Source organism: Trichomycterus rosablanca, chromosome 6 (assembly GCF_030014385.1).
Source record: "Trichomycterus rosablanca isolate fTriRos1 chromosome 6, fTriRos1.hap1, whole genome shotgun sequence".
Taxonomy (NCBI): domain Eukaryota; kingdom Metazoa; phylum Chordata; class Actinopteri; order Siluriformes; family Trichomycteridae; genus Trichomycterus; species Trichomycterus rosablanca.
Window position 1 is genome coordinate 29,391,930 of NC_085993.1, and position 12,993 is coordinate 29,404,922.

At 37.3% G+C, this 12,993-nt stretch overlaps 3 long non-coding RNA genes across 4 annotated transcripts; 2 read left to right on the plus strand and 1 right to left on the minus strand.

Annotated features, from left to right (window-relative positions):
* Nucleotides 1–109: 109 nt before the first annotated feature.
* Nucleotides 110–1,524, plus strand: LOC134316442 (uncharacterized). The gene is made up of 3 exons (XR_010013098.1): nucleotides 110–345; nucleotides 950–1,083; nucleotides 1,239–1,524. It is a non-coding gene; the product is annotated as an uncharacterized LOC134316442 (long non-coding RNA).
* Nucleotides 1,525–3,612: 2,088 nt separating this feature from the next.
* Nucleotides 3,613–6,457, minus strand: LOC134316444 (uncharacterized). Its single transcript, XR_010013101.1, has 4 exons — nucleotides 6,396–6,457; nucleotides 5,961–6,069; nucleotides 5,627–5,703; nucleotides 3,613–4,218 (listed from the first exon to the last, which is right to left on the minus strand). It is a non-coding gene; the product is annotated as an uncharacterized LOC134316444 (long non-coding RNA).
* On the plus strand, nucleotides 6,001–11,622 carry LOC134316443 (uncharacterized). Of its 2 annotated transcripts, none has more exons than XR_010013099.1 (6): nucleotides 6,001–6,051; nucleotides 6,658–6,702; nucleotides 7,434–7,594; nucleotides 9,918–10,075; nucleotides 10,601–10,732; nucleotides 11,296–11,622. It is a non-coding gene; the product is annotated as an uncharacterized LOC134316443 (long non-coding RNA). The 2 variants fall into 2 exon arrangements; XR_010013100.1 differs by having other exon boundaries at nucleotides 7,459–7,594.
* The last annotated feature ends 1,371 nt before the right edge of the window (nucleotides 11,623–12,993 follow it).

A 12,993-nucleotide genomic window follows, 5' to 3' on the forward strand; every position in this document is an offset into this window, starting at 1 on the left:
ACGAGTTTGATTGAAACGGAAGTAATATTACATTCTCAGTACCTGATTGGTGGAAGACGCGGGATTTCACAGACATGTCCCGCCTTCCTCATTATTACTGATAGGAGAGGATAGTGGACCGAGAGAGAATCAATGGAGCATCGGCCTGTTAACATTTTAAACTTTTCCACCGCTGCCACATCCATGTCAGAAATGTGGATTTAAACCCGACAGCCCGACAGGAGTCTAAACGCGGCCACGGAGGAAGAGATGCGGTGAAGCTTTATATCCGAACCATCAGCCGAGTGCTGCGAGCTCCATATCAGCCTCAACCACAGAGAGCAGAGGCTCCAGAGTCAGGGACAGGTGAGTTCACTAAACATGATTAAACTCATTTAGCTTCTGATAGAGTCGGGTTTAGATTGGGATATTTTATAAATATTCGTCTTTGTAAGGGACCGTCTGCAAATTACACGTTTTAAACGTTCTAGTAATGCCAAACTAAGTAAGTGAGTTCTCATATAGCAAATTTATAAGAAACTTTGTTTTGGAAGCTTTCTTAAAGAACAATAAATAAATTTACTTTATCGTTTTAATGGCTATAGTTGCTCCACATTAATGTGTCACTACATTCGAGTCGAATTACATGGAACTTTTGGACTCTTCCCTATGTAGGTCTTAATAAGTAAAATAAAATATAGATTCATTTTGTATACACAATCATAAACAAGCTGCTGCACATGGAAAGCTACAGACTTACAGTCTAACATTTCAAAATCTGTCTCAGTGCTCATTCTAACTTAGTCACTTGTACTATTAAAGTTTGTTATCTTTCTTTTATTACAGAAAATGTAATTCATTATAGATTGAGACCAAGCTCTCTTGAGTAACTGTTCTCTAAATATTTGATTGTATTGGGTGAATTGCTATAGACTGGTTTTGAAACTAAATTCAATTTTTGTGATTTCAGTATTGAACTTTTGATGGCATGAGGAAACAAACTGGTTTCACCAAAGTTGCACGAGGGCCAGAAACTAAATGGCTTCATGATTGACAATACATTTACATCAAAGGCAGTGTACATTAGACAATGACACATTTACGGTAAGTTATTTAAAAATAATGTAAGCAGTATGTTTATATTGCATATTATTAATAATAATAAGTCATTTGTAGCATTTAGATTTCATGGTTTGGCAATAGGCTAACCCCCAACATTTTCTAAATGCATTGTGTGTGTTTGTTTTGTTTGTTTTTAGTTTGTCACCACAGATTTAGAGGACGGTGGTGTGGAGGTTGACACGACAACAGCATCTAGTGACCACAGAAGTACCACACCAGTCATTGTATGACTACAAGGACTAAGGATACCTTAATCCACCTGAGTGACAGATTATTTGCTGTTGAGACTGTTCTGAAATATTTGGTTTCTGCATGCAACAATAAATAAGAAACATTTGTTTGCTTGGGACAAGATCTTTGTTAACCAGTATAATAGTGATTTCCTGACCTGTCCATAACTTGATAATAAATATCTAAATATTATATGGGGTGTCCTCGTTTTTTTTTTTTTTTTTTTTTTTTTTTTTTTAACATTACTGCATTGTTTCATTTATCAGAAATACATTATGACGTTTTAATTACTATCACAAATAACTCTAATAACCATAACTAATTTGGAATTTGAACATTGTAAATTCTTTGGCCAGTTGCACACCCGTGATGGAAGGCATGTCCATTTGGGTCCAGCACCTGCAGCGCATGCCAGCGCTGTTTTCTGATGTTGCAAGACTGTTGTCCTCCTAGCACGTACCTTTCATCTGCATTTGGGGTGATTTGAAGAATCTTATTAACAATGTCAGCCAAAGTCGCAGACATTGCTGTATGCTCTCTCTCTCACACACACACACACGTCAGTTAACCAATTTGAAGTTGCTATTTGTGCCTGTATAATTTCCTCCTGATGATTCCAAAGCATACAGCTATTCTTTAGCAACGAATTTCAAGAGACAAACCGAAGGTAATTTGTTTATGTAGGATGACCAGTTCTGATTGTTGGAGGTAATCTTGGAGAAAATATATCCCTATGTCTAATTTCTACTGATCTTGAGTTTTCCTATAAATTTTTTAGGGAACAAAAACATGCATAATGTGCCTCCAGTGCACCCAAACTTCATTGACTGTCACCTCCTTCTAACTGCGGGCTAATTAAAAGAAAGTAAAAAGTTGTCCGTGTTTATCCATTAAGCTCACAAAATAATATTTCCAGAATCATGCTGGTATGTCCCATGCTGTCAGTTTTCCTTTCAATGTTCTAAATGCATCTCATTGTGATGGACAAAAATAGTAAAACATGTCCTCCTCATTACCATTTATTTCCACAAACCAAAGTGACCTTGTAAAAAAGGTAGAAAGTAGAAATATCATGGCTAGTTCAACAAAGCTCAACAAAAGTGTAGTCATTGTTAAAAGGTCTGCTGCCAGATTTAAATGTTTTTTGTAGACCAATTTATGTGCAGGCTCTGTTCTTACAGCTGTAAGCCAATCTGACTTCCTGTCCTCCTTCCTGGCCTCCTTTTAACACCTTGATGGTGTGTGAGAGAGTATGATGGTGTGTGTGAGAGAGTATGATGGTGTGTGTGAGAGAGAGTATGATGGTGTGTGTGAGAGAGTATGATAGTGTGTGTGAGAGAGTATGATAGTGTGTGTGAGAGAGTATGATGGTGTGTGTGAGAGAGTATGATAGTGTGTGTGAGAGAGTATGATGGTGTGTGTGAGAGAGTATGATGGTGTGTGTGAGAGAGTATGATGGTGTGTGTGAGAGAGTATGATGGTGTGTGTGAGAGTATGATAGTGTGTGAGAGAGTATGATGGTGTGTGTGAGAGAGTATGATGGTGTGTGTGAGAGAGTATGATGGTGTGTGTGAGAGAGTATGATAGTGTGTGTGAGAGAGTATGATGGTGTGTGTGAGAGAATTCAACTTAGAATTATGGCCTACACGGCCTCTCATAACTGTCGGCTGACTGATACTCGGCTACATTGCGGCACTCCGCATCTGGCCCGATTACGGCTGCATGTCGGCATAGTCGGCTGACTGAGGCGATGCTATTGCCAAGTTTTAGCACCATGCACTGATCAGAGATTGTTTTTAAATTGAAGAATAAGTTATTTAGCAAGCTTGCAACTTCCCTTTAACACTGGAATAAATGTAAAAGAACCTTTTACTCGCTGTCTTTTGCAATCATCATGGCTCACACTGACAAAGTTTCTAGGTGCTTAACAAACCATATATGTTTATATAACTAAATACAATTTTAATAAATAAATGGCTTACGGGAACCTCTTGCATTGGTCTTGGCTATTCGATGCACATAGTCATTTAGGAAATGAGGTATGAAAATGGCATTGATAGCTTTTTTTTGTTTTGATAAACTAAAAAAGCTTTTACATGCACTTTATGAGTTTCAGTTTTTCCAGAACTTTTTTCATGAATTTGAAGTTTTTCCTTCAATCCATGTTCCTTTCTTATGATCCATATTAAAACCATGTAAACATAAAATGATTAAACACACAGCAGTTGTGCACATTTTGGCAAGCTGAACTATGCAAAAGACCACAAAACATTTAAGAAATATGGATAAATTATTTTATTATAGGACATGCATTATATATTTTGACACCATAAGTTTAATGTGTGCAAAAACAAAATTGTTTATGTATTATGAATAAATAAACCCAACTCAATTAAATTTAATTAACATGCTTACTTATCTTGCTTCTGAGGACGCACTGCTGGGCATTTTCACATATTTGTTGCCCCAACACACACTACATACATACACACTGTCGACATCGGAATTTACTGTTTATATACAGTTTTTGACATGGTGGAAGGAGAGAGAATATTATATAGGTATATAGGTTCAGAATACTAGTCTATCAAAAAAAAAAGGTTCAGCCAACAGTGGCTCTCTTGTTGGAAAATAATATCTGGTAATTGATAATGATGGACAGTTTAATTTGTAAGCCATAATCTTTAAAAGTGTACAGCTACAAAGTACACATATGTATTTATATATTGATATGGGCACAATATAATTGTTTGCTATAAACTCTTAGTTCAATGAACACAACTATATCATACTTAGTTTGAAACTTTAAGAGTAATCCCCATGGCAGTAGCAGGAAAGCTGATGATAATAGGATGCAGCTGATCACCATGTAAAATTCAAAATTCACTGAAAAAAAAACAAACATAAAACATTAGACAAAAAAGCAATGTTAAACAGTACCCCAAATCAACTTGTCACATCTGAGGCAAAAGACACAGATCTTGAAATTACAGCAGGTTAAGAACTAAGCACACACACTACAAAAGGAACATGATCAGTACTGTTCAGAGGCCCAACAGTTCAGTTTTTGATTTTCAAACTTGAGTGTTATTTTAAATGCATCTATATGTTTGTATGTACAACTGTTCTGTTTTTTTTTTCTTTACCCCAGCCAAATCAGGTGGAATCAGCTGCCCACTGAGAGTCCTGGTTGGAGTAATTGGGGAGGCAACCATTTAAAAGCAGGAAATCAAGATGGCTGATAGATGGAGAGAGAGAGAGAGAGGGGGGGGGGATTGGTGTCAACCCATGCACTGTGTTTTTAGTTGTAGCTGTTTTAATCTCTTCTGCTAGGAAATACTTCAGTTTGGGTATTTTACCTGCATCTACAGGGAAGCTTAGGGTTTGTTTGTTTCTTTCATTTATTTTGTAGCTATCTGTCTTGTTACTTAGAGTAGAACAGTGTTATGTTCTGTTGATTTATTTGGTGCCGTCCAGTTTGGTACTAGAGAACAACAATTTTAGCATTTGTGACTGTTTTTAATGGCTCTTTTGTAAATAAAAAACTTTTATTATTTTCTCTGACTTTTGGTTTTAGCAAATTGCCACGTTATTGGTCCCACATACCCCTAGATACAAGGTGGGATCGTAACAAACTATAGTTTACAAACTGTAGCTCAGAATTGTGTGCATGTATACATGTGTCCGCCCTTTAGCATAAACAACCAATCAGTTTGCTGTTTACGCCGCAAGTGGAGAAGGGTCAACATGCTAAGAAAAAGACCCCTTGATGTGGATATCTGCACAGACGCAGTAAAAGAACAAGCCAAAGTAACATGTTTTGAGCATTATATAAACTATCCCTGAGATTATTGTAAAACTTTATCACTGATGTTTGTGATTGAAAAATAATTGTCTGAGTTTGCTTTCTGACAGGAAGAGTTCCACCACACTGCTTTTTCCATCAAGCACCAAGGAACAGTTTTAACCCAGCTGGGAACGGGTGATGTCCCAGAGCCTCCTTAACACTTACATAGAACTCATTCACTGCTTTTAATCTTTACTCATGGATCATCCACATACCTGACCCTTTAAGTGCATTAAAAGCCATGTCATGTACTAATCATGTCAACTCGCTGTGTGTGAATTTTTGAAGTTACTTTTCATCACTTCAAATGTTGTTTATTTCTCATGATAAGGGCCTTTCACACCTCAGAAAAAATTTACTTCAGTTAAAAGTTGGCTTTTTCTTATTTTATCGATGCTTAATTAAACTGTTCCACAAAAATCACCAAAAAAGCTCTTTATAGATTACCTGGAGACGTGTGCAGCTCATCCGTAGTGAACTCATTCTTGAAAACCTGGACCATGCAACCTCAGCGCAGATGTGAACTGTAATAAATTCATATTCACTATTACAAAATACATAAACATGTAAACTATTAGACAAACAAAAGTCAGTATTCTCAATTTTTAAATACAATTTAATAGTTGTTAATGTATGTGTAAAAGTATTTTACAGTCGATTGATAAGCTTGTTTGACTTGAACCAGGTGTACGTACTGGCAAGTGATTTTGAACTTTTTCTCTAACGTTAATACATGGTGGTGTCACACAAAATCACTTCACTTCTTCAATATAAAAGGTACCTGAAGGCAAGTGTGAGGAGCTCCTCGCGCATGTAGTAGAGTTTAAATAAAAAACCGTTATCTTTTTCAGTTATTCACTGAAGATTTCAAGGTAACGTTAACAGCTGCTCTTTAGGACAAAAAACATACCAAAACATTATATTAATAATACTGATATATTGTAGTAACAGAACAATAGATATAATCAAATTATTTTGTGTTTTTTATCATTAACAATTTAATTATAGTTATGTTTTAACGTTAGCCAAAAAGGCTAACTTGGTAGGTACGTTAAGCTAACTGTATAGCCAGCAATACTTAGCAAAAGGCTATCAGAAATAACTTAAAACATACATCTAAAGGTAACATTATTATTATGAATACGATATAAACCATCTAACAACATAGCTAAGTTAAATTACAAACACACGATTTCACAACGATTACATTAGTTACCTGTGCCGGCGTTAAGGGAAGACGTCACAGCTACAGCTGTATGGAGCTGGTGATCCTTCTCTTTTGAGTAAGGGGTGTGATGTATTTAAAAGGCTGGATTTAGCGCCCTCTTTTTGGCAGTAGACAATATTACAAAAACTTTTTACAGTCATTGGCTGGCATAAGACAAAGCACAGTATCATGTCTAAAGCCTATATGTACACGTCTTTATGGATTTCCTTGACTGAGTGATTGAACTAATTAAGTGTTTACATTTTTGCAGTTACTCTTTGTGCACTCCGGAGTCATTTGACCAACACTGACCTTGGTAAGATGTTTACAAAAACATACATTATTATTTCTAAAATAAGTTTTCTACTTAGAAATAACACCCATCACCATAAAAATATTGCACCCAATTTGACATTAACCTCAAGGCAGACTCTGATCTTCAGAAGAGACTAGTAAGTGCTTTCTATGTTAAATTTTACGTGTTATGTATGTACTTTGTTATAGTACCTTTAAAAGATACAATTTGACAATTTACTTAACCATGGTGTGTTCTTAAGTGACCCTCTACTATGTTTAAGAGCAGATAACTTTGTTTTTACTTAAAACTTCTTGACTTTTATTAGTGAGCACAACATTAGAAAATGTAAAACATTGCATTTGTTTATATTTCTATAAAAGCTGTAAAATGTTTTGCATTATAAGAAATAATTATAATATGCAGCTAATAATGTTAAAATGGTTGCTAAAGTGCCATTAGACTGTTGCTTTTGTGTCCTGGGTGTTTGTCAAAGTGTGTGTGTGTGTGTGTGTGTGTGTAGTGTGTGGTGTATGTATGTATGTATACTGTATACTGACTGTGGTGCAGTAACAGACAATCACCCATTTCTGTGTGCAGTTTAGCTCAGTGAATGTGCAGTATGGATTACATTTGGGTTAATTAGGGATAATTTGGATTATATTTGGCGATCTTAGAAACTTGTCAAATTTACGCATTCTTAATTTCAGTTTATTGAAATAAAAAAATAATGTTTTTTTTTTCTTTTACAGATTGAGTGTTTTGGTTTTTCTGGAGGTATGACTGTGAAGGAAACTGTTTGGAGAATTATGCAAAAAACAGTAACAAATGACCTGGCAAAAAAAAATCAACTGGACAGGAGCAAATGAAAAAATTCCATTTAAATCGACCAAACTGAAAGATATAATCTTGGGTAGGTTTTTTTTTTAATTAATATTCATAATTTAAAAGTTTTAAAAGACTTTGTTTTGGCAGGGTAAAAGACAGAATATTTTACATATTTATACATACTGGAACATATACAGTACAAAATGAGCACTAAAAGAATATTTATATTTTTCATTTCATTTTATCATATACCCCTACCATAGATGTTATAAACGTTACAGCAGAATGTGAGGGGCTGATAAATTGTGCAGGAACAAATGAGCTTTAGACTATAATTGTTTATCACTCCTGAGTCTAGTTCACTCATCCACCTTCTGTGTACCTGACAAAATGGTCAATGATGGTGTTGTTTTAATACAATGTAGCCACAGTGTAGATATACCTGATACACTGTGTTCTTTTTGTATACTATGTATGTTTTCCAATATGTTTTAGCTGCTGTCAGGAGAAACAGTTTCACTGCAAACGCACCACCAAAAACATTTGCATCGGGGCACTCGGATGGCGCACGGTAAATGTCTAAAGGATGTGGCACTGGAGGATGTGGCACTGATTTGAGCCTCAATTGATGTTCCGGTTCATTCCAAGGCTGTTCGTGGGGCTGAAATTTGTTCATCCATAACCTTTAGCCTTTTTCAAACTTTTTAAATGAGCAATCTTAAATGAGCCATCTCCATGGCAAAAATTGCTTGTAAAAATGACCAGTATGTAACAGATATGGTAAATAGAGAGTGTGTTAAAAACGCTAGGTTTTTATAACACAGGGTAAATCTTTTTAGCATGGATCAATGTGTCTGCTGCCCATAAAAAATATACTGTACTTCCCATTTCTGCCATATTTGTATGATCTTTGCAAATATAGATTTTCACAGTAAGCAATATTTAATCAGGGCTATTAGCAGAAATCAATAAGCTGCACATGAACTAGAGACTCTAGTCAGTGTTCCATTATGCTGAATGTTGATGTAAAAATATAACTATATTTGTATTTAACCATCATACTGTATTTACAAGGTTGAAAGTACAGGTACTTAAAATACAAAAATGTATTTTTATTCAGTTCAAACACTAATCACCCAAATAATAATCGTTTGAATACTGCCTGTAATCACTCAGCACTGCAGTGACGCTGACATGATGGTGGTGTGTTCGTGTGTGTTGTGCTGGTAAGAGTGGATCAGACACAGCAGCGCTAATGGAGTTTTTAAACACCTCACCGTCACTGCTGGACTGAGAATAGTCCACCAACCAAAAATATCCAGCCAACAGCACCCCGTGGGCAGCATCCTGTGACCACTGATGGTCTAGAAGATGACCTACTCAGCAATAGATAAGCAATCGTCTCTGACTTTACATCTACAAGGTGGACCAACTAGGTAGGAGTGTCTAAGAGTGGACAGTGAGGGGACATGGTATTTAAAAACTCCATCAGCCACACACCACCACCATGTCAGTGTCACTGCAGTGCTGAGAATGATCCACCACCTAAAGGATGGTGGCATTCAAACTAAATTATGTATAAAAAAAAACAACAACAAATATTCTAGAATTTTTTATTTTTCAGTTCATACAAAATATTTCCTTTAGTACAACAAACTTCATGTATAGACATTTGTTAAAAGTAAGTAACTGGCATTGAATGACAGCTTAACCACAGGAGACACATTATTGTATATTTTAGAAGCTCCCAAAAGCACCATAAATCATGAGATTGGAGGTAGACACTGAATGACACTTTCAAGTCTGAATAAATCCACCTCCATCAATGTGAACTAAACCTGATGTTACACTTTTGAGTGTGTGTATTTATACAATTTAAAATCCACCAAGTTTGTTCTGAACAAGAACTACAGATCATATCACACACACACACACAGTGCGATGACACACGCATCAAACCTGAAAACACCCATACAAGTGACAGTAAACCTTAATTTCTTACAAAAAATCAAATATACTATTTATCTTTATACGAGATCTCACATTGCACTTTACAAAAATACATATAAATACAAAATGTATTTGCATTTACAGTACTTGTTTTGTTATACATATTCAACTTCCATTTCCTCTCACGCTAAAACAGAAAATCATGTGCAGAAAGCACCAATATGAAAATAAATTCAGTTTGAAGTGTCACCCAATCCTCATCAAAGTCAAATGAGAAAAAGCCCTTTAACACGAGCTGTTCGTCACCGGAGCTTCTAGCATTAAGACTCTTGTGTTTTGTTTTTCTCCAAAAATGCTGTGGGGTTCCTTCATGAAGAATCTGCAGTCCAAGTCTGAGCAGTACGAGATGAAACATTCTGAGACAATAAGCTGTAGTTCTCATCTCCATTTCTTTATAGAAAACACACAGGTCCAACCTCTAGGTGATGATTAGAGCCAGGATTCTTGCTTGGGAGGTTCACAACATCCACTATTGGAAGCAGGTTAGGATCGTCCATCTGGAAAAGGAACTGGGTCTGATGCCACCAGCCGTCTGTAATCTGAGAAAAAAGTGGAGGTAAGCTTTAGAAATAGACAGATTTTGTTTCATATATACTGTATATATACAGTGGTGTTAAAAAAAATAGCAGTCCAACACCATTAACCTGATAAATCACTGTTTTTAGTAGAAATGCTAATTCTACATAGCAAAAAATTTACTTTAAAGTGTAGTAGAGTATTAAAAACAAAACAAACCCAACCATTAGGACATGCATGCCGCTCATTCTGAGTAATCGAAGCATTGATTGCTGTTATTTTGAACAAGCCCCTTTCAGTGAGGAGTTCAATTGGTGAAGTCATTCATTCTGCAGAAGAACGGGTGTCAATTTTGGTTCTTATTTAAGGTAGGAAGGGGGCAAATGTTGCACAGGTTGGTCATAGTGCATTTCCTTCTGAAATACTGGGTAAAATGGGTTGTTCCAGACATTGTTCTGATGAACAGCGTACTTTGATTAAAAAGTTGATTGTAGAGGGAAAAACATACAGAGAAGTGCAGCGAATTATTGGCTGCTCAGCTAAAATGATCTCAAATGCCTTGCAGTGACGACCAAAACCTGAAAGACGCAGAAGGAAGCGTGGAACTACTGTTCGAAAGGATCGAAGAATAGCCAGAATGGCAAAGGTTCAGCCAGTGATCACCTCCAGAAAGATCAAGGAACATCTGCAGTTACCAGTGAGTACAGAAGATGATTAAGTGAAGCCAATTTACCAGCAAGAACTCCTTGCAAAGTCCCGTTGTTATGAAAAATACACGTCCTGAATGGGTTAAAATTTGCCAAGGAACACATTGACTGGTCCAAAGAGAAATGGCTCAACATTTTGTGGACTGATGAAAGCAAAATTGTTCTTTTTGGGTCTAGTGGCCGTAGACAGTATGTCAGACGACCCCCGAGCACTGAATTCAAGCCAAAGTTCACTGTGAAGACAGTAAAGCATGGTGGTACAAAATTATGATATGGGGATATTTTTCATACCGTGGTGTTACGTCTATTTATCACATACGAGGGATCATGGATCAGTTTAAATGTATCAGAATACTTTAGATCATGTTGCCCTATGTCGAAGAAGAAATGTCCTTAAAATGGGTGTTTGAACATGACAATGACCCAAAACATCTTGGTTACAGACCAACAAGATTGAGGTAATAGAGTGGCCAGCACAATCCCCTGACCTCAATCCCATAGAGAACTTGTGTTCTGACATCTGAAACATGTTTTTTTTTTTTTTTTTTTTAAGGCAAAACCCAAAATTGCAGAAGAACTGTGGAATGTAGTCTAATCATCCTGGACTGGAATACCTGTTCAGAGGTGCCAGAAGTTGGTCGACTCCATGCAACACAGATCTCGGAAACAATTGTTATGCCACTAAATATTAGTTCAGTAATTTAAAGTGAAGTGAAACCTCAAACATTTTTTTCAGTTTATAGACAATTTTTTTGAGTTTTTATAGAAAAATGCTGGCACTGCTATTTTTTTGAACAGCCTAATATTCATTTTTCTTAACTTTCTGTAAAGGATGAACACAAACTGGCTACATTTTGTTAATGTTTTGATTTAGAATTAAGTGTAGTATTTTCAGTGCATTTGCATTTATGGAAATAAAAGTTATTATAATGATTTTGTGCTTTATTCGCTTTTTTAAAAATCACTGCTATTTTTTTGAACACCACTGTATATACGTATATGTATATTATATATATATAAAACTGTTGAGGTGGACATGTGCCAACCAGCTGGCTGCCACTTTTACAGACATCTTCAAGCTTTCCCTGGCACAGTCTACTGTCCCTGTCTGTTTCAAGACCACCACCACCAGCATACCAGTCCCAAAGAAGTCCAGCATCACATGTATGAATGACTAGCGCCCCATCGCTCTCACACCCATAGTGATGAAGTGCTTTGAGAGACTGATCATAGCTCATATAAAGAGCAGTCTTCCTAGCACCCTGGACACTCATCAGTTTGCCTACCGCACCAATAGATCTGGTGATGACGCAGTTTCCCTGGCAATGCACACCGCACTCAGACACCTGGATGGAGTTAACACATACGTCAGGATGTTGTTTGTTGACTTCAGTTCAGCCTTTAATACCATCATTCCATCCAGACTGGTCTCCAAACTGAGCACACTTGGGATTAGTCACACAACCTCCCCTGTCCTCACACTCAGCACAGGATGCCCACAAGGTTGCGTCCTCTCACCCGTGCTGTACACACACGACTGCATCACAAAACACAGCTCCAACACCATCATCAAGTTTGCCGACGACATCACAATAATCGCAGAATCGCCAATGATGACGAGAGACTGTACAACGAGGAAGTGAGGATGCTCACAGAGTAGAGCACTGCTAACAACCTGTCCCTCAATGTTAGCAAGACCAAGGAGATCGACTTCAGACGGGGAAGCAGAGTGCACACACCACTGAGCATCGAGGGGACAACTGTGGAAAGAGTGAGCAACTTCAAGTTCCTCGACGTCCACATAGCTGAGGATCTCACCTGGTCACTCAACACATCACATGTCGTCAAAAAAGCTCAACAGCGTCTGGTACGGCAGTGCCACTGCTGCTGAACGCGAGGTTCTTCAGAGGGTGGTGAAAACTGCCCAGCACATTACTGCAACCGCACTCCCACCCATACTGGACATCTACAAGTAAAAGCTGTCTGAGGAAAGCCAGGAACATTTCCTCTGACCCCACACACCCCAGCCACTTCCTGTTCCAGCCACTGCCACCTGGAAAGAGGTACCGGAACATTCGAGCCAGAACCACCAGACTTAACAGTTTCTACCCATGAGCGGTTAAGCTGGTCAACATCTACCAGGACATAACATACCTTTCTGACTGTCACTACCCAACCCTGCACAATAACTCATAAGACTGTACTTTCATTGCACTCACTTTACTGGACTTTGTTTACCTAAACCTAGCTG